This window comes from Ictidomys tridecemlineatus, chromosome 6, assembly GCF_052094955.1.
Source record: "Ictidomys tridecemlineatus isolate mIctTri1 chromosome 6, mIctTri1.hap1, whole genome shotgun sequence".
Lineage (NCBI taxonomy): Eukaryota > Metazoa > Chordata > Mammalia > Rodentia > Sciuridae > Ictidomys > Ictidomys tridecemlineatus.
Window position 1 is genome coordinate 48,259,974 of NC_135482.1, and position 23,689 is coordinate 48,283,662.

General features: G+C 37.8%; 1 protein-coding gene and 1 long non-coding RNA gene across 13 annotated transcripts in view; one reads left to right on the plus strand and one right to left on the minus strand.

The window, feature by feature from the left end:
* The window catches only part of Grip1 (glutamate receptor interacting protein 1), a 666,343-nt gene that overhangs the window by 331,059 nt on the left and 311,595 nt on the right, over positions 1-23,689 (plus strand). The window lies entirely within an intron of this gene.
* LOC144378624 (uncharacterized) overlaps positions 20,278-23,689 on the minus strand; it is a 65,780-nt gene continuing 62,368 nt past the window's right edge. Inside the window, exon 4 of the long non-coding RNA XR_013440529.1 lies at positions 20,278-22,525. This is a non-coding gene — a long non-coding RNA (uncharacterized LOC144378624). The remainder of the gene's footprint in view (positions 22,526-23,689) is intronic.

Below are 23,689 nucleotides of genomic sequence, written 5' to 3' on the forward strand. Positions count from 1 at the left end.
TCTGAAGAAAGTGAAGGGGTATTCCATGCCATCTTACAATGGGTGGTTATTTGGGTGATCTTTAGGTCTCAAAGTTTCTATAAAATTTCACGACCTGACATCTGGCCACAGTCATAAAGATGCCCCAGGCTACTTCCAGGAGCAAAAAGGATGCAGCAAAAACATTGAAATATGTTTGAAATTAAACAAATAAACAGAATACTTTTAGTGTATAAGCTTCATTGTATATGCATTTTTATCCCAAATTAATTTCAAAAAACTCATCTATTTTCTTTCTTTCTGGTACTTCCAAACCAAGTACATTTTGGAAATGTATTATTTTCACAGATCTCATAAATTTTCTATTTTATTCCTGCAATAAAATAAATGGGAAAGCTTTATTTAATTTCTAGGTTTGAGCAGAAATAATAGAATTTTTATGCATCAAAGAGCGGTTTTTCATTTCATAGTATTGTTTTAGGAATTTAACAACAAAAAGACAAATGTAAAGCAATTAGAAAAGATCATGTGCATATCAGGACTTGGGTTGATTTGATTATTTCCCAACTGATTTTTTAATAGGCCACTTGGTTAATGGGCAGACTGTGAGGGCAGAGAAGGCCTGGGTTCAAATCCCAGGTCTGCCCCTTATTGATTTTGTGACCTCAGTTAAGTTCTTAGTTAACCTTCATAACCTCAGTTATTATCTGGTGATAATAAATATATCATGTGATGTTAAGACTTTACATACGGGGCTGGGGATGTGGCTCAAGCAGTAGCGCCCTTGCCTGGCATGCGTGCGACCCAGGTTCAATCCTCAGCACCACATACAAACAAAGATGTTGTGTCTGCCGAGAACTGAAAAATAAATATTAAAAACTCTCTCTCTCTCTCTCTCTCTCTCTCTCTCTCTCTCTCTCTCTCTCTCTCTCTTAAAAAAAAGACTTTTCATACAAGATGAAGTATGATAATGCATAGTGCCTAGCTATAAGAGCTCAATAAAGCTTAACCATCTCTACTACTACCATGTTGCCACCACCCACTGTTACCCCTACCATCACCATTGCCACTATTACTGAGGCTCTAATTGCTGGCTTAATATCTATAATAAAAATATCTACAATAAAAATGGTGATGTAAAAACCAGGTATTTATCAGAAAAAAAGCTTCTTATCAAATGAAAACTTTCCACATTAATTCTAATATCCAAGTCAGTGGAACTGTGTCCTAGCCAGAATTTTCTAGAGACTAGCCTAAAGCAAGGAATGAACTACTAATAATTTGTTAGGCATATACAAATCCAGGTCAACAAGGTGAGGAAAAAGGAAAGGGACCAGTTTTGCATGATTGCACTTACCAAAGCTATATAACTCATGGGGCACAGAAATTAAACCAGTGGTTGCCAAGGGACTGGAGCTGGGGAAATAAGTAGTCAGTTTTCAGTGGGCATGGAGTTTTAGTTTTGCAAGATGAAAACATTCTAGAGGTCTGTCCCACAACATTGGCAACAATGTGAATATACTCTGCAGTCTTGGACTGTACACTTACATATGGTTAACATGGGAAGATACGTGTTATGTGTGTTTTACCACAATTTTTAAAAGGTGGGGAGAAGGAGTCAAGGGAAGAAGTAAAGAGTGGGAGGTGATGGTTCCAGAGCTGGTTTTACTGCTTCATCGGATCACTAAGGAACATGGCAATTCCTTGGCAACTGCATCCATTTGCCATGTGGAAAATTTCTCCATAGTTTGGAAAAACATAACTGTGCTTCAGAGCAGTGCCTAAGACAGGGCCAAGACACTTTCTGCTCAGCTCCTCCCTCCTGTCTCTTGGGTCAGAATTTGTTCCTCAGAGAGTTAATTCTGCCACATTTCCGAGATTCACTGGGCCTCCCCAGCTGTTATGTGGGATGCCAGCTCTCACATCTATGAACAGCAGGGAAGCCAGAAACTCCAGGTGGGTGACTGATAGGTCCAATTGCCCAGCAGCAGCTGCAAGGGAACATTCAGCGCTCCCAGAGCAGGTGATGCTAGTGGTGGAAACTTAGCCCCCCAGTGGGAAGAAGCATGGCCAAGGGAATATGAAGATGTACATAGATTTCTGTTTGATACACACCACTATTCCTTTAAAAAAAATTTTTTGTAGTTGTAGATGGACAGAATGCCTTTATTTTATTTCTTTTTATGTTGTGCTAAGGATCGAACCCAGTGCCTCACACATGCTAGCCAAGTGCTCTGCCACTGAGCTGTAGCTGCAGCCCACCACTGTTCCTTTTTGTGGTGATAGAGAATCATTACTATCATAATCTACCTTTTTTTTTCACTGATATAAAAGCCCTGCTGTTAGTCATGGTGCTTCCCATTAGAAAATACTGAGTGGTTATTACTTGTCAGAGTATGATTTTAAGTTTGTTCTTAACAGCCTTTGCCCTCTTTGTCTCTAGAAAGAAAATTTTATCAGCTCTAGTTAAATTGTCCTCACACAATGCATTGAGAGAAAGCAATTCTAAGAGATTTCATATTTCTAAAAAATATTAAAGGCTTGGTTTTTCATAGCCTTTCAATGTGTTCTAGGAAGAATCATTGCAATGTGCCCTCAATTCCTACTCTAGGTTTTTTTTTTTTTTTAAATAGGACAAAATCTTGGTGAAGTTTATGGATTCTATTTTGCTTTCTTTGTCTTACTGGAATCATTACTATGTTTAGAAAATCACATCAGTCAACATTTCTTGGGAAAAAAATAACAATGTATTATCATTTTAGAAAATGTGAAAAATATACTTGTTTGCCTCTTCATAAATGGTAGCATAGTTTTTCATGTAGGGAAATGAATTTTGTCTCATACCTGCAGACCACATTCCTGTGACAACTGAGTAGATGAAAGGGTGTCAGAATGAGGCAGACAGAATCAGGGAGGGTGCCTTCCCCAAGTCCTGGGAGTCAGAATTACTTCCAGGCACAGCTGGGCTTTCTACCCTCAGTACCTTCTACCCTCTACTGCCATTTCCCCTACATGAAAATGAGGATTCCCTCAGAATGATTTTGGTTTGAAAAGTCAAGAGAATTCTACATTATTTTACTTATTCTAGAATAATGACATATAAACCTGGGCATTAAAGGTCAGTGGTTTAGACAATATTGTGCACTCAGATCTCTTGAACCATGTTAGTCATCTTTTCATTGCTGTGTCCAAAATACCTCATGATTTAGAGGAGGAAAGTGTATTTTGACTCACGGTGTCAGAGGTTCAGTCCATGGTTGACCAACATCACTTCTCTGGACCTCAGGTAAAGGCAGAACATCATGGTAGAAGGCATGACAGAGGAAAGCTGTTTGCCTCATGTCATCCAGAAAGCAGAGAGAGCAAGCAAATGAGCCACAGAGAAGACAAAACCTTCCAGGACATGTCCCAGTGACATGTTTCCTCCAGCCATGCCCTCCCTAGCCACCCAGTTAGTCCATTCAAATTATTATCAAATGGATTAATTCACCAATTAGGTCATGGCTCTTATAATCTAATCATTTTGTCTCTGAACAATTTTTGTGTTAACACAGGAGCTTTTTTTTTATGTTAAAATCAGGAGAGATTTATTATTGTACAAAATTGCATCTGAAAATGCATAATCCCCTGTCATGGTACATTTAATATATTATTTGTATTTTTTTTAATTTATTTATTTTTTTTATTGTTGGTCGTTCAAAACCTTACACAGTTCTTAATACATCATATTTCACAGTTTGATTCAAGTGGGTTATGAACTCCCAACTTTACCCCGTAAACAGATTGCTGTATCACATCAGTTACCCTTCCATTGATTGACATATTGCCTTTCTAGTGTCTGATGTATTCTGCTGTCAGTCCTATTCTCTACTATCCCCCCTCCCCTCCCCTCCCCTCCCCTTTTCTCTCTCTACCCCTTCTACTGTAAATCATTTCTTCCATTTGTATTATCTTGTCTTACCCCTCCATTACATAGTTCTTGATATATCATATTTCACATTTTGATTCAAGTGGGTTATGCACTCCCATATTGCCCCTTATACAGCTTGCAGAATCACATCAGTTTCACTTCCATTGCTTTACATATTGCCATCCTAGTGTCTGTTGTATTCTGCTGCCTTTCCTATCCTCTACTATCCCCCCTCCCCTCCCCTCCCCTCTTCTCTCTCTACCCCCCCTACTGTAATTCATTCCTCCCCCTTGTATTATTTTTCCCTTTCCCCTCACTTCCTCTTGTATGTAATTTTGTATAAACCTGAGGGTCTCGTTCCATTTCCATGCTATTTCCCTTCTCTCTCCCTTTCCCTCCCACCTCTCAACCCTGTTTAATGATGGTCTTCTTCTTGTGCTCTTCTTCCCTAGTCTGTTCTTAATTACTCTCCTTATATCAAAGAAGACATTTGGCATTTGTTTTTTAGGGCTTGGCTAGCTTCGCTTAGCATAATCTGCTCTAATGCCATCCATTTTCCTCCAAATTCTATGATTTTGTCATTTCTTAATGCAGAGTAATACTCCATTGTGTATAAATGCCACATTTTTTTATCCATTCGTCTATTGAAGGGCATCTAGGTTGGTTCCACAGTCTTCCTATTGTGAATTGTGCTGCTATGAACATCGATGTAGCAGTGCCCCTGTAGCATGCTCTTTTTAGGACTTTAGGGAATAGACCCAGAAGGGGGATAGCTGGGTCAAATGGTGGTTCCATTCCCAGCTTTCCAAGAAATCTCCATACTGCTTTCCAAATTGGCTGCACCAATTTGCAGTCCCACCAACAATGTACAAGTGTACCCTTTTCCCCACATCCTCGCCAGCACTTATTGTTGTTTGACTTCGTAATGGCTGCCAATCTTACTGGATTGAGATGGTATCTTAGGGTGGTTTTGATTTGCATTTCTCTGACTGCTAGAGATGGTGAGCATTTTTCATGTACTTGTTGATTGATTGTATGTCCTCCTCTGAGAAGTGTCTGTTCAAGTCCTTGGCCCATTTGTTGATGGGATTATTTGTTATCTTATTGTCTAATTTTCTGAGTTCTTTATATACTCTGGATATTAGGGCTCTATCTGAAGTGTGAGGAGTAAAGATTTGTTCCCATGATGTAGGCTCCCTATTTACCTCTCTTATTGTTTCTTTTGCTGAGAAAAAACTTTTTAGTTTGAGTAAGTCCCATTTGTTGATTCTAGATGTTAACTCTTGTGCTATGGGTGTCCTATAAAGAGAGAAATTGAAGAAGACCTTAGAAGATGGAAAAATATACCCTGTTCATGGATAGGCAGAACTAACATCATCAAAATGGCGATATTACCAAAAGTTCTCTATAGGTTTAATGCAATGCCAATCAAAATCCCAACGGCATTTCTTGTAGAAATGGAGAAAGCAATCATGAAATTCATATGGAAGAATAAAAGACCCAGAATAGCAAAAACAATACTAAGCAGGAAGTGTGAATCAGGTGGTATAGCGATTCCAGATTTCAAACTATACTACAGAGCAATAGTAACAAAAACAGCATGGTACTGGTACCAAAACAGGCGGGTGGACCAATGGTACAGAATAGAGGACACAGAAACCAACCCACAAAACTACAACTTTCTTATATTTGATAAAGGGGCTAAAAGCATGCAATGGAGGAAGGATAGCATCTTCAACAAATGGTGCTGGGAAAATTGGAAATCCATATGCAACAAAATGAAATTGAATCCCTTTCTCTCGCCATGCACAAAAGTTAACTCAAAATGGATCAAGGAGCTTGATATCAAATCAGAGACACGGCATCTGATAGAAGAGAAAGTTGGCTACGACCTACATGCTGTGGGGTCGGGCTCCAACACAGGAGCTTTTAACAGATAACTCATATTCAAACTCTAACAGGCTCCTACCCTGAATACATAGTATGGTGACAGCTCTCTCTCTTGCTGGGAGTTTTGATGGGCCATAAAAACTGCACTGGGATAGAACATTTTGTTTCACTATCTACACCAGGGCTTAATCCAGTAGTATTGTATGTGTGCATGTGTAGCTCTTCCCTTCCATATATAATACCTAGGAAACTCTCCAGTGTGATTATGCACCTTGGGAAAGGAAGCAGAAACATAATACTTATGAATGCCTCATGAGCATATGGTATTGTTTCAATTTTTTATATTCTAGAATACAATTTGAATCTCAGAATATTTTCAGTTTTACATTAACATTTGTTTTTCAGATTCTTTTAAAAAAAATTCTTTGCAGCTAGATTATTATTGGATGAACACCAGATGTTTACATCCATCAGTTGTTCTTTGTCCAAAGGAAAAATAAAACTATTCTGAAAATTCACAACAGACAATTATTATTTACCATTAAGTTGTCACGTAAGCTCTAAGGAGCTATTAGGAGTCAGAGTAAGAGGAGAGGCATTTATGGTGGTTGGATTCGATGATTTAAGCATCAGAAAGGGGAAGAAAAAACAAACCATATTTATTTAAGGAAATAGTCTAGGCATGGTATTCAAGTGTAAGTTGAGTGCATTGCTGCACCAACAGTAAGTAGTATTTTCTCACCCACCATTAAAAAGAAAGAAAAAATGTTTTCGCTCATGTTCTGAGTAAAATTCAGGCATAAGCTTCCTATTAAGTTAATACAACTTTTTCAAATACTGTTAATCAAAAACTTTCAGTAAGCATTCTTTGAATACCTACTGTGGCGAGGTGTTTAAGATTCACAGATGACTAAAAGTGTCTACCCTTGGGGTTCTCACAAGCTAGTAAATGATTCAGACAGCAATAAATAATAAATATACATAATAAATGCTCTGGGAACACAATGAAAAGGGTGATTAATTCTGCCTGAGGGGGTGGAAGAGATTGCAGAGGAGAAAACTTTGATCTATAACTAAAAGATAAGTGGACTTATTCCTTAAGCTAAATAATGCTAGCTGCTATAAAAGATGCACTCCCAAATCTCAGTGACATAATGGTTGGTTTATTTCTTTGTTACTGCACAGGTCAATAGCCAAAGCAGATCAGTTGTGGTGGAAGGTGACTTCCAGAGTGATTCAGAGATCTTAGGTTCCTCCCACTGGTACTTTACTTTCTGCCAGATCTTTGGATGACAATTTATATAGGTGAGACCAAAAAGTAGCCCCCATCACTTCCAATTTACATTCTGGAACCCAGACAACATGGTTACATCTAACCGCAATAGTGGTGAGAAAATATTTTCTAGCCATGTGCCCCAGTAGAAAAGGAGAACATAGATATTAGATATTAGAATACTGGTTACCTTGCTATAATGAAATTATTTTACATTGGAAATAGGTTTGGATGGAAATATGAATTAAAATGAAGAACATGAAGGAGTTTGAGATGGAGGGGGTATTCTCTTTTGGCTAGAGGGCACAGCATGGTGTGCATGGGCTGGTCAATGAGAAATAATACTAGAAAGGTAGTTCAGGGATGGATTATAAAAGACCTTGAAAAGCTTACTGAGAAGTTTCTATTAGTATTATAATGCTTTACTGTTGCTTTAGTAGTATAAGTAAATATTAATTGACCAATTTGCTTGGCTATAATTTATTTTTGAAGTAGATGTTACATTTACCACTTCAAATCAGAGTCATATTTTTTGAATAATACCTTTTAAAAATTTTAAGCCTCTTTTTTTTCAGAGTAAGATTATAATATTCCTTTTTCTTTTTTCTTTTTTTTAATACTGGAGATTGGTTGAACCCAGAGGTGTTTTTTATTTTATTTTTAAAAATTTCTTTAGTTGTCAATGGACCTTTATTTTATTTATTTATATGTGGTGCTGAAGATCAAACCCAGGGCCTCACACATTCTAGGCAAACGCTCTACCACTGAGGCACAACCCCAGCCCATGCTTTTTATTTTTTTATTTGGAATCAGAGTCTTGCTAAGTTGCTTAGGGCCTTGCTAAGTTGCTGATGCTATCCTCAAACCTGTGATCCTCCTGCCTCAGCTTCCTCAGTCACTGGGATTATAGGCAGGTACCACCACCCCAGCTAAGATTATAATCTTCTTGAAGGTATGCATCACCTTCATACTTTATTTCCCTTCCCCCTCAAAGCTGAGGTACAGAGGTACTCAGTCAGTGTTTAACTAACAGCTGATATCTAAGTAACAGCTACATAGCTATTATTTAAATAAGTATAAGAAGGGGTTGTGGTTGTAGCTCAGTGGTGGAGCACTTGCCTCGCATGTGTGAGGCACTGGGTTCGATCCTCAGCACCACATAAAAATAAATAAATAGGTATAAGAAAGCAATGTCACTAACCTATGAAACTAGCCAAACAATTCACTTCATATTATTGTCTAATCACTGATGTTAATTGCCTATACACACAAGGCTTTGAATTGGATGTTGTAGTGAGAATAAGTCCTTTTTCTCTAGGTATTTAGGATTGCAAATAAATAAAATCTATGACTGTCCTTGAAAACAATGATATTTAGGGGAAGACTCTAATCATTTTTTGTATTAGAATGTGTTTGGTTTAAGTTATTATAAAACTAAATGTCATTTTATGATTCAAGATAGAAATCATTTAAAAATTCCTAAGAATTTAGTCTCCTTAAAAACAGATTAATGGAACTTTCAGATGGAGGAATATGCAGGTGTTTGATAATATTTGAAACCCAAATCAGTATATTTATTCCATGTCACGGTCTTTAGCTTCCATTGTATCTTAAATTGAAACTTATAACTATAATAAATTGTAATATCAAGTTTTTCCACAGATTGTAATATGGGTAACTATTTCCTCTATGAGCATCATTTTCATTAGTGATTTGTTGAAAAATTAAGGGGCTACTTGTGAATGACAATCTACTATTCTTTATGCATGTCTATTGGGTGGGTCTCTTGAATTTGTGGCTTTCTTGCATTATTGATAGGAACTCATCATGACTCTGTGCTTGGCTTTTATTTGAAATTGAAGCAGGGTTATAAAAGTCACTTTAGATTTCACTTTGCACCATTGGATCATAATACAGACATTAAGCTTTGTGATACGTGTTGTCGGAACCTTCAGATGATGTGTGAAATCTAAAAGCAAAATTGCCATGTTTCTAAGTGAGGTCAATTTATATGAAATTTAAATATTTATTTTAACTAAACAAACCCTGAAATATTTCCCATTGGGGCTAGGGAAAGCACCATCTTAAATCTATATTCTTAATTAATTCAATCATGGAGCATCTGTCTAAGGACCTATCATTAATACCAAGGAGAGGCTCTATCTTTGTCCGTGAGGAGCTCACAGCTCTAGTGAAAGAAAACTCTAAGGAGGATATGGCTTTCAACCAGGTTAGAATTGAAGCTGAGCAAAGACTTCGGTAATTGCTCCCTTGGCTCTACTCAGCTCTTCTCAAAGAAAGAATCTAGCATATTCTTTTACGTTTAATTTCTAAAGGGTGTGCACTAGGTTGGGAGGTTGGGTGGGTACAGAATGCAGAAGAGAGAATAGTTTTCTATTATGGTGGTTATTTCTCTTCCACCTGCACTGTGATCATCTGTCAGCATCCTCTTGGTTTCTCTGGTCATCTGAGTCCTCTGTGCACCTTAGTTCTCTCTTCTTCTTTTCCTCTCCTTTACATGTCGAGCTGATGAAGGAAAAATTGCTCAGTGTGGAATATAAAATGCTGTTGAGGCAACCTCTCCAATGTCCCAAACTTAAGGTCTGATAATAAGAACTCTGGAGAGTTCCACAAACTGTATCTATAATTCTTTCTCAGTTTCTCACTTGGATAGTATTTTTATTTTAACTTAAAACATTCTTCTAAAAAAAAATCAATGCTACCCTTCCAGAAGCAGACTACTATAATAAATATATGAAGATGAAAGAGAATAAAGTTATAGCAACCTTAGAATATTTTAGTCTTTATTGGTTTAAATCAATCTTCCCATTACTTTAGGAGATGAATTATAGTTCATTGCCTATGCTGTTTTAATGATCACATGTAAAGGATTCATTTTAAATTCTCTTTGATATCTGCAGTTTTATGACTTAACCCCTGTTTCACTAGCCTTTTGTTTACTCTAGGAAGCTATTGCTGTTAGAATGCCTCATTTGAGACTGATGTTAGAATTGTTTTTTCTTTAATGATGTGAATATATTTTGGCCCTTTGCTGTGATTGGATGGATATATTTTATGTTATTATTCATAAGAAGCTGTATGCTCTTTGAACTGTACAGAGAGTGTCAAACGGAGGTTAGCCCCATTGCCTCTGGGTACACTGGATGGAACCAGCAGGTACAGGGTAGAAGAGAATGAGTGGCCTCCTTCCTCTATTTGTGAGATGACACTGAAGCTCAGCACCTGCAGGACCTGGCTTTCTCCCCTTAACACATAGACGAAAGCTCTGGGTTCTTGGCTTTCCCTGACAGTTCATATGAACTCTCTGAGGCTGCCTGTCACTAAGCACTGACAAACGTGCCTCCTGTGCTGGAGAGTAAGGCCCTCTGCTGTGACTCAGACTCACTGCACAGCAGTAGACCCTGCCCAGTGCACTTCTCTGTGAAATGATAGAAGTACTGGGGACCTTTGGCTTCCATAAATTTTTCTACTGAAGCCCATTTAACTCTTTCGAGGGTGTGTTGTAGAATCTGCCCCAAACCCTAGTGCTTGATAGGTGGAATTCACCTGGTTGATAGCACTGGGCAAAGGAAAGAAGTCAGTATAGTCATCCATTAGAGAGAAGGAAAGGCATGCATGAATCCTGCAATATGCGTTCCTAATGGGTACAGGGTGGAAGGTGTTGGCTCCAGTGTCTTGGAACTGAGTTGGGGGAGATAGTGGAATCAGTATGGGAGGCCCTTTTGGTTCTTGGCTTATAAGCTAAGAAGTAAGAAATAAAAAGAGGATGAGAAAGGGTAATCTGTTGACATAAACTGCTTTTATGTTAATTAATATATACATTAAGGTAGAGATATATTTCTCAGACATCCATGTAAACATATGCAGTCCACCATGACAGGGACCCAGGCTGCTTCTATCCTGTTGCTCTGTCACCCCCCAGGGCATTTTCCTTATGAGGTCTCACCACCATGATATCTACATTTCAGTCAACAGGAAAGTGAAGGGGATGTTCACATCAGTTCTGCTTAGATTCCCCTTTGCAGGGACAGCTGGGAAATGAAGTCATCCTCACTTATTCCCAGGAGGTAAACCTGCCAGATTACCCTACAGTAAGTCCGACTACTAGATACTGGATGGAAGAAATATTACAGTTTTACAAAATCAACATTTAAGAAGAATCAGTAAAACACAGCAGAAAATATATAAATTATCTGCAGACAACTCAATCAGATAATAGAAAAATCTTCATGAGTTCGCTTTTAGAGAAGCCATTGCCTAATACCCAGCTGAGAAAAGGCAAGTGGTTTAGGTAAGCAATAAGGTAAGGATCATAGAAAATTCAGTTGGTTGCTTTCATAATATGGAAAAGCAGGTGGATTAATAAATGGTGTCATCCATTCAACATTTACTCTATGCCTTGTAGAGGCCAGATATTGTTTTTGTTCTGGAGTAGCTCCCATTCTAAAGGTAGATAAATATGTAATTAGAAGATTATAATGAATATATCAGGTAAAATTAGGGATTCTGTAAAATAAAAGTAGAATGGAAAGAATAGATACTGGTATATAACTATGAGTCTCTGATATAGTTGGTATGTTAATTAATTTACTCAACAAACATTTCTAGTGTCTAGTTGGTTTATTCCTGCTTAGGGTGCTGTTGTCTGTCTATCAGTCTATCAATCTATTGAAGAGACTAGGATTTAGCCATACAAGATCTATAAAGATGGTCACCCTTGGGAATGGATGTATTCCTCTACAGCACAGATATTTTGTAGAATGAATGTATTATTCTTGGTATTTAAAAAAATACTTTAAAAATTGTAGTAGCAAACAAATTAGAGTCTAGAGGATGAAAAGACTCAGGAACATCTGAATCAGAAAAAAAAATCCTAAGAAAAGTTAAGACAAGAAATAACAGATAGCAGGCTAAGAGCTGGTCACTCATCATTGTAATGGGAAGTTTTCTACTCAACCAAGATGCAATTGGACATAAGTCTCTCTGGATCCTTAAAACACATCCTAAGGCTGTTAGATATCTATGCTGTTCTCCAAACAGCTTGTGGTATGGAGAACTCTATAGGGACCATGTGATAGAACTTTGGGATTAGTGCTATCTGCATGGAGAGATGAAGGAATGTGTGGCTACCAGTTAGTGAAAGATAAAAGGTATCCAGACAAGAATAAATACCGTGGGAGATGTGAGATGTAGGTATTACTATGACATTTACTTTACAGATGAGAAAACAGTTCAGAGAGTTAATTCTGACTTCTAGGGTTGCACAACAGTGTATGGCAATGCCAGGACTTGCTCCCAGGCTGTCCAGCTCTACAGTTTTCACACACATAATTAATACTGGATGTTTAGAACTATGAAGGTACATGATAAGAATGCAGGGTGAAAGCCATATATGTGGGCTGTGGCTGTGGCTCAGAGATAGAGTGCTTGCCTAGCATGTATGAGACACTGGGTTCGATCCTCAGCACCACATAAATATAAAATAAAGATATTGTGTCCACCTATATCTAAAAAATAAATATTAAAAACACTACATATACTTAGTATACTTCCACACATACTTTAAATCATCTCTATAATATTATAACACTCAATACAGTGTAAATGCTATATTATGGAAGGAATAATGACCAGGATAAAAAAAAAAGTCTGTTCAATGCAGATGCAGTTATTTTTCAAATATTTTCAATCTTTGGTTGGTTGAATCTATGAATGAAGTTGCAGAGGGCTGACTGTATACCTGAATTTTTTATTTGCTTGCTCTCTGTTTTATAATTTTTGAACTTTTATTGAATGTGAATTATAGTCTGTTTTTTGTTCTCTTTTCAGTTAAACAAAAAATCAGATATTTCTTGAGTATTATTAAGCCAGACACTGGACTTTTCATGTAGTTCTCAAGAAAGCCCTGGGGGAAAACTGGGTAGGTATTGTTAAACCTATTTTGCAGATTAAGAGACAGTGTCTTGAAAAGGTTAAATACTTTAGCTCTTGCTGTGTATAAGCTTTTGCTCAAAGCTAGATATACACTTATTCCTGTGTAGCTTTCTTTATTTTGTGTGCAACCCAGACCAATTTTCCATTTTCCACTGTGCTGAAATAAAAATTCCTTTTGAAACTATTTTATTTTTCCCATAAGCTTTATCTGTTTATTTACCCAATGAGAACACATAAAAAGAAATGCTTCTTTTATTTCCCATTTATCAGATCAATTAAATTTGGAGTTTCTTTCAAGAACGTGTAGCTTGCTTGTTCTAGAAGCTTCTACTGAAAAGCATTCTTTTCACATACAAAATTACCTCTGGATTGTGTAGGCAGTAATGCTGTGGTTATTATTTAAGTTAGAAATACCTTCATTATTAAATATTCCTAGTTTTTAATTTCTAAGTAGTTAATACAGCCAAGCAACCTGGATATAACTTTTATTTACTTATTTTTAAGCCCTTCTATTTTTTTCTAGATATCACCTGAAAGTATACTTTTTAGTATCTACAGTTTTTTCATTTCCTTTCAGTTCACTTTTTTTGAGCATCAAAAAAAGAGATACTCTTTTACTTTTTCTAATCCTAAATCTGCTTTATCTATTCATATATTCTTTTTTTAATGTAATATGTAATTTGATCTTAGCTGTTCTACTTAGCCTCTCATCACCATTGATGAATATGGTTTAATTTATTATAACATGATTTGGCTCATAAGTGGATTCTAACAATTCATTGTTCTACTAGAAATGGCCAGCAGTGAGCTGGGACAATAGATACCTGGAAGCCTTCCCAGCTGAAAAATAACTCTTTCTTGTAAACTACCCATTAGAAATCCATTTGGGTTAACAAATTCCTTTAAAATGTCAGCGCTTGCTGGGAATGTTAATCCAATCAGCTTTTCACACTCTAGTGCGGGAGATATTCCTTTAATGAGATAATCATATCATTTTCCTCTTAGTACCTAATTAAGTTCAGTCACAATGATGTAGGAAAGTAGGTAATATAGGTATTGTGATGCATTCCAGGGAAGCATCTGGCACCCAGCAGGATTTCAGTTGAGAGAACCAGAGGGTACAGAAGGTGGAGAGGAACATGTCCAGCTTACTATCTCAGCAGCAGTGTCATCGCAATCTTGTGGAGTGGGCAACTTCCTTATCTTTATAAAACAGTGCTTCTCTAATGTCATGGTGCATGTGATTCTTACAGGGATCATAACGAACTGCAAAATTTGACTCTTCTGGTCTGGGGTGCAGACTCTGATTTTGCATTTCTAACAAGCTTTCAGGGGATGTTAGTAATGCTGGCCTGAGAAACACATTTTGAGTAGCAAGACCATAAGATATCAATGTGCCTGTGAACACATTATTGGAGTATGTGAACAATTCAATGTCCTTTCATCTCCAAATTTTCGTTTACTTCTTTTTTTTTTTTCTTTTTCTTTTTATCAGTCACCTTTCATTGGGCATTATTGTCAGGCTATGCAAGGATTCAGCAATGATTGACTTTATCTGGAGGGGTACTAGGCCCAGGGCATCACAGCCACGAGTGTGGGCTATGGACTGGAGTAGAGGACCTCTACTCAGGTCCTTTTCTGTGGTACTTAAGTCACTTCTCCCATTTGAGTTCCTTGGAGGCAAGGCTGCCGGTGGAAAGCACATGAGCTGTCAGTGCCTTATGAACCACAGCAGGCTCCTTGTCTTCACATTGCTGTATTTTTTTGTAATACTGGTAGTAACCTCTTTGCGATCTTTCAACAATGCCTTTAGGGGTGATTCCACATCGATATCCAGCTTGGCAGCTCCCTATTTGGCATCCATGAGATTTTTCTTCTCTGCTAGTATAGCTGATAACCATCTTGGAGTCCTGGTGTAGTCTCTTTTCAACAGTTCTTACTGTTGGGATAGGATTTAGGCAATGGTTAATTTGGTGTTTATTTGCTGCTTTCTTTAGTAACTTTCCACTGCCACCACCTGAAAGAATGAGGGCTAGGTAGATTGTTAGCCTTACTGATAGAACTGTTTATAATAGTGTAGGGTATCTGTGCATAAAACTAAATTATGGTGGATAAAGAGAAGCATTCCACTTCTCTTCTAAGTTCTTCTCAGTACCCTCCGCAACTTTATGTTTCAACTAACAAAGTTTCTGATCTGTTTTCTTCTTCTCTTCTTTCTCCCTTTTTCCTTCCCCCTCCCCTCCCCTCCCCTCCCCTCCCTTCCCGTCCCCTCTTCTCTTGGATTCAGTAGGCATGAAAGCCAGCAAATCCTGTCACTGCAAAATTGATCTTTTCTTATGGCTGCTCTGGTCCTTCTTATGATGCCTATTTTATAAAACATTCCAAGCACATTTATTTGAGAACTAACTTCAAGAAAATATACTTTTTATCTATTTATTAATTTACTTATTTTTAGTGGTACTGGGAATGAAACCCAGAGCCTCACGCATGCCAGGCAAACACTCTGCATCTGAGCTACATCAGCTGCCCTCCTTTTTGAATTTTAAGCTTGCAGTGTACTCCATGGGCAATGTACTCCAATCTCCAATTGGGTGTTGGGTGATAGAGCCCCGCATTTCACTGACCCTCTCCCTCTGTGCCACTTCCCATGTATAGGACACACTCTGATCATTGAACAACTCTCGGTTTTCTGCCCTCTGGTATGACTCTGTGTCCTGCTCTGTGTTCTGATCCTTTTCACAGCTCTTTATCAGTTTTACGTCTTTTGTTGGCTGTTTCTGACCTTTTCTTATATTTTGAAAGGTCTCCTTCCTCTCTCCCTCTCTTCACGGTATCTTACTTCTTTTTATATCATTTAAAGGTTACTTCTACTTGCTCCATGAAACTGGTCATGTCTCTCTACCCTGTACAGTGCATTTGTCTGACTTGTGTATTTGTCTGATTCATTACAATGTGAGCTGCTCCAGAACAAAAACATTTTCTTTTTCATTTTTTATTTCTAGACCTGCTAGTTCAATAACTGGGACCTACTGGGCACAGTGTAAATGTTGAACGAATGACTATATTTATAAATTGTTCTGTTTTTCCTCATTACTTACTCTGTTTGAGTTCCTAATTTACCATTTACCCCTTGCAACTTGTCTTTCTTCAGCTTTGATTCATCTATGGTGTTGAACAAACCAATGAGGTCTTTGGTGTTTTCTATATGAATTATCTGTAAGTCATTTGTATAATTTATGCAGAGTTTTACTGACTGTTCTGAATGCTGATTCTGTAAAACTGCAGTCTTTTTTACTGACTATTTTATGTATGTCATAGTCAGACTTCCTGTAGAGGTAATTTGGCAACTTTGCCACCTGGGAGCAATATACGATTTTGATGTTGCTGGCTATCTATGGACCTCATGTGATGGAGAGATCCTTTCTGTTACAGCTGTCAGGTGATGCATGAAATGTTTTGTCCCTGACATTCAAGTAGCCCCTATAATGTAATGCTTTCTACTTTTACTTTTTATAGGACCAGAATGACTGTTCAAACAGGAAACCCAATTCATTAATTTCCTGCTGGTGATGTATAACAGCCATATAATACAATGCATTTAGTAAACGTTAGCAGTAATGATAGAACTGTTTATAATATAATAGTAAGGGGTATATGTGCATAAAACTAAATTATGGTGGATGAATTACTCAAACAATTAACCTTCAGAAAGTACAGAATGAAGTACTGATACTGAAACATCTGTGGGTGGGCTAATGTACAGAGACTGGAGATACACAGGGTGAGGGGTCAGACCTGGCTGATATGGAGCTTAAGATCTGCAAAAAGTTAACCATCAAGTGTAGACTGCTTTGTAATCAGGAGCTTTCATTCAGAATCTTGGAGGACAGAATGCACAGTAGGATTGAAACCCAGAAAGACACAGAAGACTTCGGAAATTGAGGTAGTGAATCTCAGATCAGGAGGAGCCAGAAACTCAGCAAAAATGTTTTAAAAATCTTTTTGAGAAAGATAGCCATGCACCACATTTCTTAATTTTTTTTCCCCTTCAAGTATCTGTCCCCAAAATAATAGGCCAAGAATTACCGAAAGAATGCAATGACTTGAATAGGAATGAAGGGAAGGGGAAGCCTGCTGGTCCTCATAGGAATTGTTCTCCTCCTGTTTGGAATAAAGGATCATCTTGATAAATGTAATTTTGAGGAATAAGGTAGAATAAGAAGCATCAATGGGTTAGGATTTAGGCAATGGTTAATTTGGTGTTTATTTGCTACTTTCTTTAGTAACTTTCCACTGCCACCACCTGAAAGAATGAGGGCTAGGTAGATCTCTAAGAGCATGACTATGGAATGAGGATAATATTTTAATTATGACAGAGGAAGCAAAAGAAAAACACTTAAAGAACCTAAAAAAACAAACATTATTATCATAAGTAAGGTGAGGATTTCTGCACAATTGTAGCATTATATTTCTGAGTTGAAGATAGGAAGCTACCGTCAATAACAGGTTGACTTTTCCACTTCAACATGTACTGGAGAAAAGGCCCTCTGTAAAGATTTCTATTGTTTCACAGTGGTAGCCCTTGTGGTAATTACTTGGGAACTGGTAATTTTGAATGGGAGACTGATTGATTGATTGGCATACTAATTTATTCACCATTAATTTTCTCTGGTTTTATTGCATAAGATTTTCTTCTGCTACTTGTTTTCCCATACTTTGGTTATTTGGGGGCTTGTACAACAATCCAGGACAGGATTCTGGTAAAGATCAAGTGCCTGGTCATAAATAAATTATTATGGATATCTGTTATCCAACTTGCTTCATGGAAAACATACTTTTTGTATTGGCTAATACCTTGACTTCTTCCAGGTTCCTGGTTCCTGTTCTCTGGATTTAGTTGGCTCAGTCTTACCTTGGCTTCTGGTAGGGTTCTTCTCATGGTCCCTATCTTCTTTGAGGTTCATCATCAAGTACCCTTGTCACTCCACCAGCTCAGACAATGGCAGGATTCCTGATGCCATCTATTCTTAACCTTTCATTTTGCAGGAGATTTCTACTATCCCAGGGGTTCTCAATATTTTTTCTACCCTAGCTTATTTGGGGGTAGAATTGCCCACTAGCAACCTGCAGCTATGACTGTTCTCCAAAAGTCATTTTCCTATTGCATGTTAAATTATGCTATACCCTGAGGTGTATATTAGGTAAATAAACAAAGTCCTTATTTTGTAGCTTCAGAATGGTTCTCTTATTCATCTCTGTTTCATATATACTGTTATTGCTAGAGTGGATTTTTGAGGACTACCTTGTTTGCCTGTAGTAGATAACTACGGTTAGCGTAATCAGGAAAGTCTGCTGGGACTATGGTAGACTCAAAAGTTCTTTATTACAGCTTGTGTCACTTGTGTCATCTAAATGTTAACTATTCTACTGACAGAGGTATATACTGTCCTTTGCTCAATATAAATGTAATTATCACATCGACTATTTTTTCCTGTTAGTTTTGCTAGTCATTAACTGCTTTGAATTAAGTACTATTTTTAATTGTCAAAAGAGAGGCAATAAACTTGACTGACATTCTCTCTTTACTTTGTTACTGTCTCATCATGTTTCGTTTGCCCTTTTCTTCTTTCAGCTTCAATTTCATATTATCATCTGGGGAAATAACAGCCATTTCCTCAAATGTTATTGTTTTCTGTTTTCCCATTCCATCTCTCACTTGAAGCAACTTTACAATGCAATCTTGGCATTTTTCTGAATAAAATGTGTGTAGTGTGATACACCAGACATGACCACAGATCCTTCTTGTCCAAACAGTGCAAATGTATTTACCACTTTGCTCCTAATTAACCTTTCTTCAAGATAATCTTGGAAATGCTGTTGCTTTTTTTTTTTTAATTGACTTACTAATTACCTTCCTGTCAGAATACGTCCTTCTTCCAGAGATGTTGGTAGTATGTCAGGATGTTCTCTGAGCAGCACAGCACCTTTGGCAGCTTCATACTGGTTCCTTGGTGTTACAAGCAAACATTTCTGTCCAGGGCCATGCTCTTACTTAGACATGGTTCTGTTCCCTCTCTTCCTCCTTCCCACTGGCCCGACCCTGTTTCGGATTGACTGTCTGACTGACTTCCTCTACCTCTTTTCTGCTCTTCCTTTACCCTCTCTTTCTTCTAAAGAAACAATTTTATTAGTAGTTTATTTGTGAGAAATATCCCAACTTCTTTGTAAGAAATAAGGTAATCAGGAAGCTTCCAGTAAAAATGCAAATAGAACAGTACGGTTCACTTTAGAGAGATTAGGCCTCTCATAGAGGAAGCTCTTTATGAAGTTTTCAGTAGTAAATCTCTGAAAAACTGGAAGCCCCTTATAAATCAAAGGCAGCAGTATGACAATAAAATAATACATAGCTTAGATATTGTATAAAGTGGAGAAGAAAAGGTACAATGGTCTATTGTTTTACACTTCAGTATTGTGATCCGTTGACAGAAAAATAGTTTGCTGGTATTAGTAATGCCAGTAATGAAGTTGCCAATGGTGCTGTGCTGCCCAGAGAACATCCTGACATACCACCAATACCTCTGGAAGAAGAATGTATTCTTACAGGAAGGTAATTAGAAAGTCAATAAAAATAATCCTAGCATGTCCAAGATCTTCTTGAAGAGAGGTTAATTGGAAGTGAAGTGGTAAATACATTTGCACTGTTTGGATAAGAAGAATGTGTGACTATGTCATTATATTACACCAAAATATAAAAGATCTTATTAAAAACTTTCAGATATTTATATTGACATGGGAACTTTTTTCTATGTTGGCTTAAATATACTATTAAAAATTTCACTTGGATTTCTTTTTTAAGTGTGAGTATGGAAAATTTAAAAATATATGTGAGGCTCACCTTATAGTTGTGTTGAACAGTGCAGGTTCAACCCTGTACCATGTGTGTATAACTATCTTCGATCTCTGTGGCATTCCAACTTTTACCTCTGTGGCAAATTAACTTCCTTGTGTGGTGATTTAACTATCTCCTCAGGACTTTTCCTCTTCTTTGTTGAATATTTTCTTTTTTAGGTAGTTGTTATATCTGTTTGGGAAATTTTATTTTTTAAAATAAGAGCTATGAATAAAAAGAATGTGCACATAATTCCAAAATTATTTTTATAGGCAGGCCTTAGAGACAGCCATCTGAAATAAAGGCTTTAAAAATAATTTTTAAGTAATAATTCTTATCAAATTTTTATTATTGATAGATATACTACATAAAAAACATTTAGGAAAATTAATTCAGAATCTTTTCTTTTATTCTTATCAATAGGATTCAATGTTGCATCTTCTTTGAAAAATTAAAAAAAAAATACTTTGAACAATTGTTCAAGAGAGCTCAGCAGTTTTTCTAAGCATTATTCTTCATAACCAAGCCCCTTTCTCATAGATTCAAGAAGCCTTGATCCAATTGAACATTTTTTTTTCTTTAAATGCATTTATAACTTTGAAAATTCAGTTTGCATATATTTAAAACATATGTGTCCCTATACATATGCATCTGGCTATTTTGAGAGAAAATATGAACCTTCTGCACTGGGAAGATAAAGAGGGCTTTGCTGTCTCTGAGTTCCATGATGTGCTAGCTCTGTTTATCTTAGGCAAGTTTCTTGTATCTCCAAGCCTAATTTTTCCTGAATGTAACATTTAGACCATTATAACAATTTCTCATTGGATTGTTGTGAGGATTAAATAAGATAATTGTCTGTGGCATATAGCACAGTGTCTGGCACATTAACGTCAATAAATATTAACTGGTTTTCTGACTGTAACTGTGACTCTAAAAGCAAGTCTTCATTTATCTCCCCATAGTTTGGCCCTATATTCTTCTAATGGGATGAATCAACAGAAGGCTAAGTGATTTTCCCCCCATCTTTAATGAGTTAAAAGCACTGTTGGCATTAGAACTCAAGCTTTGATCCTTCTATGCTCTGGGCCAGGTGGCAGAAATTATTGCCGGGCATGTTTCGGCTTCTGGGAAAGAAGTTGGAGACCATAGTCCTAACATACCATTGTTGAATTTGAGAATGTCACATTGAGGTTAACACTGATAGGTGTATCACCTATACCACACAGGCACTGAAAGGGCTGAGGATGACCCAGTTAAATTCAGATGGCCTGAACCAGCTGAGGAAAGCATGACCTGAGATTAGGTCTTTCCCATTACAGGGTAGAGGTGGAGGTAGAAGCTCCAGCCAGCACAGAAGATGGATAATTTTGGCAAAGAGACCTATTTGTCATCTGGGATTCAATATACATGGCATAGTAATAGGGCATCCAAATGCCAGAGCATAACCAGTCATGGTGCTTCTTGACATGGCCATATTTGAAGATCTACTCAGTTTACAGCAGGGACATCTGCCAGAAGAGCTTGAATAAAAATGGCAGGACTCAGGGGTCTGGGTACACCAGGCAAAGGTAGGGTCACAGTTCTAGGCATTTTAAACTAGAGGCTCAGCTTCCTCTCCCATTTACTAGAATTTGTATATGAGGAAGACAGGGCTCTTAGCAACAAGCCTACTTTGAGAACTGAACCTCAGTGCACTTTCTCAGCAAGACTAGCTTGTTGCTGACATTTCTTTAAAGAACAGTACTGACTCAGTATTGTTCCTTAAAATCTCTCTTGCCTAAGTTCTAAAAGGAGGCTGGATTTGCAGGCTGGAAAGTGGGGATTGAGTAAAGGTGTAGTGAATGCCCCTCTTCTTAGGGGAAGAGAATGAAGACAGGAAAGCAATGAAGTTTTGATACTCCCCATCCTCAGTTTGACAAATATGGCTGTCACTGAGAGACCAGAAATTCTCAGTAATACTTCTAACAGGTATATGGGACTTATGGGGCTTAGAGCCAGGTTCCTTCATAGGAGATAAAGTTGCTTCTTGTCAGATGTGTAGTACCTTGGCAAACAGATAAGTGAGCTACATTGCACATTTTGAGAACAGTCATTCCTATGACATGAAAATTCGGACTCTACCCTACCCTGTTTGTGCTTTTGTGTGAGTCACTTTGTCTTTCCAAGCATCAGTCTCCTCGTCTGTAAAACTGAGATAAATTAAAAGACCCACCTCACAGGGGTGCTATGAGATTTAAATTAGATCATAAAACTAGAATACCTGGTACATTTGTAAGAACTCAGATTATGTCAGTAATAATGATTACTGTCTACTTTCTAACCTTAGTTCTCTCATTAGCAGGAATTGCTGTTATTTTTGACTCAATAATGTGATCCTTTTATTTTGAGCAAAGTAAATTGGAGCACTGGTGTTTGGCCACTAGAAAATCATGTCCATCTGTGAGCAAATATCTCGAGGTTTCCTGGTCAGGATCTGAGTTCCTGAAGAGTGTCTGAACAAAGAGAAGTACAGGAGAATACCATCGTCTACTGTGAAGGAGGAGTTGAGTAGGGCAGTTTCCAGCACGAGGGGAGGAGCAACATGGACAAGGGGGCCTCCAGCCAGTCACAGATTTACACCTTTATGTTACTGCAATAGGAGAAGCATCAAGAACATTTGTTGGTCATCTTTATTCTCCACACTTACCATCTCTTGCACTGTTTCTGTTCATTCTCACTACTAGCACACTTTTGTAAGTGCCCATCACCTCTCCCCTGCACTATCTCTGTGACCTCCTCACTATTCACCCTGTGTCCCCTCTTGCTTCTTCTGATCCATCTTCATCATGTCATAGGAATGACTGTTCTCAAAATGTGCGATGGACCTTGCCTCTCTTTCTTGCTTAAAATCCTCCAGTGCTTTCACATTGCTCATGGGATAAAACAACGAATCTTTAACATCACTTACCAGGCTCTTATGTGCTGACCCTACCTGGCCTCACCAGCTCTTCTCCTGCTCTGCTCCCTTTTAGCCCCTCTCTGTACTTCTTTCCAGCCCTCAAACTCCTGTTCTCTGTTGGCCTTGGGGCCTTCCAACCAGGACACCAGAAAATAAATCCCCAATCCTTTCCCTTCATCTTAAGTGAAGGCCTACTTGATTTTTTCCCTCTGGTTAGCTCCCACTGTTAAATGCTATCTTTGCACTCTGCCTGTCTCCTTTTTTGGTGCATTAGCACAACTGCATTAGACATTCACCTGTTTAATGTTTGCCTTTTCAATGAGAATCTCAACATTTTAAGGGCATGATACCAGTGTGCTTTGTTTCTTGTGGTATACTGAATGCCCATTATGGCCCCTGGCCCATGTTAATGGATGATTAAATATTTGTGGAAAGAGTGGACAAAAGAGTAATGAAATAGGTCCAAGACAGAGTGAAGAGATGTAGCCGTATTGTTCACTTTAAGAAATAATAATCTCCAAGAGATAGTGGGTTGAAAGAAAAAGAAGAGGAAGATAGAGATTTTGCTCAAAAAAGCTGGAGCGATAAGGAGTAATGAGGTAGTTTTATGAGGTGATTGTATAAAAGAGACAGACAGAAGGTACCCTGGGAATCACCAGAGGTGAAATAGAGGACAATTTGCCAAACTAGAAAGAAAAAAGGCAGACAGTCACCGTGAACTGCAACCTAAGCTAACAAGCAGCTTGTGCAGCTTAGAGTAATAACACAGTAGCCTCCTTGTACCAAAGGGAAGGAAACCGACCCTTGTTGAGTGCCATGTTTTATTTAACCCACCCAGATGCACTCATGAACTTG